This window comes from Crocodylus porosus, unplaced genomic scaffold (genome assembly GCF_001723895.1).
Source record: "Crocodylus porosus isolate Cpor-Errol unplaced genomic scaffold, CroPor_comp1, whole genome shotgun sequence".
Taxonomy (NCBI): Eukaryota; Metazoa; Chordata; order Crocodylia; family Crocodylidae; genus Crocodylus; species Crocodylus porosus.
The window spans coordinates 15,300,234-15,303,975 of record NW_017728921.1 but is presented as its reverse complement, the minus strand read 5'-3'; the positions used below and the strand labels follow the sequence as shown (position 1 = coordinate 15,303,975).

Sequence of the window (3,742 nt, the reverse complement as noted above, 5' to 3'; positions counted from 1 at the left end):
CCAGCCTGCACATATCCAGTAGCATCAGGCTTTAGGCCATGACACCACATCCCCAAGAGCTGCTGGAGCGCACTCATTACAAATTTTCCTTGGCTCTAGGGTGGGTTAAAAAATGGGCTAGTAGTGTCAAGCATAGAAAACAAAAGGCGGGAGGGAGGGAAGACCTCAGTCAGCCTCGTGTCCCACCGAGCCCCACTCTGCCTCTGCTCAATCCATGCCCTCTCCTATGGCCATTATAAACCATCAGCCTCACTCGCGTCATGACTGAGGCACTTGCAGAAGCCATGGGTGGGTTCCCCTCTAATAGCAGCACAAGCATAGGAGGGTGGAGCAACTCCCTAGGGTATTCTGATGGGGAGGAGGGCAGACTACCCTGTGTTTCTAATCTAGCCCTGAGTGATAACAGGCTTCACTCATTAACTAGCTGGGACAGGGTGGAGGCAAAGGGCAGGTACTTGCCAGTAAAATGTGGGATCAGGCGCACAGATCCTCACAGCTGTTTGAGCACCTGGCATTCCAGGCAAGCAAACCCCTAGTCCATACCAGGCACGTCAGCCTAGGTCTTGCAGGCCCAGGGCTCTACCCTAAGTGTGAAACCACACCCTGCCTCACCTGGCCATGCTCACAGACAGTGTAGGCCCCATAGGCAAGATCAGCAGGAGAACCCAGTGTGCTGGGTGGCCACCTGCATGGCCCTGCTTTTGCCATTCTCCCTCTAGCAAAACCAGCACCTCTTTGGCATTTGCTCTCGTTCATTGTCCTCTCCACTCCCTGCCAGTGACGAGCCCAGCTGAGGCCTGGAAACAGATGACCGAAACAAGTGCAACCACCCAAGAGCCAGCCCTTGGAGATCTGTTCCTCCTGCCTCTCTACCCCAAGGTGAGTGATGGGTGGGGGAGTGGAATAGCGAGAAAAACATCTCTTTTTCAAGAGGTGGGGGGGAGGGGGGTTACAGGATTTAACTGTAAAAAAATGTGCTCCGGGCTGAACACTTGGCAAACAAGGGCTCAGCTTGGGTGTGATGGAAAAAATAAACATAAATAAATCAGCCAAGTCCTTGTGGGCAGAGACGGGGGTGGGATGGGAGGCAGAGAATTCTTCCCTCCACCTTGGTGCCAGGAGCAGGGGGCAGGGCTGGGGACGGGGATTTGCTTGGGTCCATTCACCGTGGTCGGATAAAACTTCTGAAGATGGGAGAACAAATTCTGGCGGCTGAGGGTGCACTGGCCCCAGCCTCCCCAGGCAAAGGAAGGAATAGGCCCTCCCATGCACCCCACATGCAGTGGAAATGTGCTCCAAGGTGCAGCAAGTGCTCAAGTCCCTCTTACACCACTGGTGCCAAATTCACCCCTTCAACTTAAAGTATAAAATGGAATCAGGTTAGTTGAGTTGAGTTGTCCCCTAGTTTAATTACCGTGCACTAAGTGAGGGATTGCTTCCCCCAACTCCACACTGAGCTCTGAGGATGCTCTCTCATGGCTACATTGCCCTTGCCCCAAGAGCTCCCTTCCTCCTTCACCGTCAGATGAAAATGGACCTTCTTTCGCATAGCCTTAGCCACCGCCACTCCTTAGTCAGCTGGAGGATTGAACAATACAGCACTCCCTTCATTCAGGGCTGACCGCATCTTGTGTCCCATCCCCCAGGGAGCAAGAGAGCAGTCAGGGGTTACAGTCAAATCCCCCGTCTCCTGCATGGGAGCTGCATGGTTCAGCATCGAGTCCACTGGGAATGTCCTCCAGAGCCCGGAGTAACTGCTTGTACACCTTCTGTGTTTCTAGAAGTTTGACCATTAGATTTCAACATGGTCTAGAGATAACAAAGCATTAGGGTTTGGGAATGTGGAGCCAGGCCAACCCCCAATCTGTAACTCAGTTCAGTGTTGGACAGTACACATCTTCCTAAAACATTCATCACCTTGGCACTAGATGGCTTAGGGGAACACGTGGATGGGTTTGGTGCTGAGCCTGATCAGCTGATGTAGTACTGAAGTCTTACTAACATGAGGTATTTCCTAGAAACTCCCCACTTCCACCAACATTAGCAGCAGGGCAGTTTTATTGTACCCAGGTGCCACCACCATTTTAAGGCATTGTAACACCTAACTCTTCCTCAGGCCTGCTAAGGGAAGCTTTTGGGATGGATTTGACATTGAGCACATTTGAGCATCCTTATAGGACCATGCTTCCTCCAGCACAGACTTTGGGAAGGACTCTGCACTCTCCAGCAACACAAAGGCTGGGCTCACTTGCTGGGAAAGGCAAAGCATTCAAATCACAAAAATGTAGCTAGGGCAGGGAGAACAAGCAGAGGAAGGAGGGTCTAGGTGGTGCAAGAGGATTTTGGACCTAGTCCCATTGGCTGTGATAATTCAAAGCAGGTTTACTATGAGCCATCTATAGGGGTTTTTCTTTCTAGTGGTGGGTGACTTAGTCCCTGTACTGGGAGGCAGTTTGGAGTCGGTCAGGACATGTTTTATACACGTTCCATTTTGTTTTATGGAAGGGGTAGGAGAGAAGTGCGTGAAAGGCTTTTAAAGGGAGGGAGGCTGCTTTTGAGAAGACATTTGGCATGTAGGTCTATGTTTTTGTGGCTAAAACGGCCCCCTCCGTGTTGGGGGACAGAGGCAGGCCTCTGGCTCTGGAACATGGCTGCTCTCCCAGCTCTCCAGGTGCACACCAAGCGTCCGGGCTGTAACTTTACAGCTCCTTGTGCGCGGTGGAATTTCCAGGTGCAGACGTTTTCAGGGCACAGGCAGGCCTGGTAAAGCTGCTTTTCAAAAGACACCTTGTCTCTTTCCCTAAGACTGAAAAAAAAAAGAATGGGGGGAAAAGAAACAAAATCAACCTTTGGCACCAAAACAAAACCACCTCTTCAACGCCCCCTCCCCTGGCCCAGACTCTTCAAACGCACTCCATGCAAAGAAAGCGAGCGTGTAAAACCTGAATCCTCATCTGAGTTTTCCTGGGGCGGGTGGTGAAGATCATTCAGAGCCCAGCAGAAATGCCAGTCATCGGGAGAATCACGGGAGGGAGGAGGGATGGGGTTGTTAACTGTCTGATTTTATGTACCACCCATGTCATGCATCTCTTTGTTGCTCAAGAATGTTGTCTCACAGGTTCCTAGGGTGTGAACGGGCCCTGCTACCAGTCGGGTCTGCCACTCACAGCAGGCATGAGGCCACTGGTGGGATACATGACACCTAAGGGAGAGCTGGTTATGCCTGTTTTATACATCCACAAGTTTATGGGCATAATGGTAAGAACGAGTAGCAGGACTTCTCCTTAGCTTGCTCCTGCAGCCATACAGATGAAGGCAAGTCAAATTCAGGTCCATCCAAACCCCAAGCCTCCAGGCTTGGGCTTGCACATAGGATGCCTGCCAAAGGATTTGGAAGTACTTGAAGACCCAGACTGGGGTGGAGGGTACTTGCTGGTAGCAGGGCCACATATGGTTCTTGAATGAGTCTCACAGATTTGGAATTGATTTGACCTGGGACACACACCCATAATTAAGGAAGAGAGAGCAGCAGGCAAAAGCTCTGGCACAGATAAGGGGACATGAGATGAAGACAACAGGTTATTTCACTTTGTCCAATTGGAACAACCAAGATAAGCTTATTTAGATGGTGCAATTGGGTTTGGCTGGGGCAGCCTGCTATTTGACTATGCTAGCTGAGGTAGAAAAACACAAAAAAAAAAAAAAAAAAAATATCACTGAAAGAATATTCCTGCTGAACCGA

General features: G+C 50.6%; 1 protein-coding gene across 2 annotated transcripts in view; it reads right to left on the bottom strand.

Moving 5' to 3' along the window:
* Nucleotides 1–2,608: 2,608 nt before the first annotated feature.
* HIC2 (HIC ZBTB transcriptional repressor 2) overlaps nt 2,609–3,742 on the bottom strand; it is a 105,227-nt gene continuing 104,093 nt past the window's right edge. For both annotated transcript variants that reach the window (XR_002101908.1, XR_002101909.1), the window contains one exon: nt 2,609–2,806. The gene's annotated coding sequence lies outside the window, so the exon portion shown is untranslated. The remainder of the gene's footprint in view (nt 2,807–3,742) is intronic.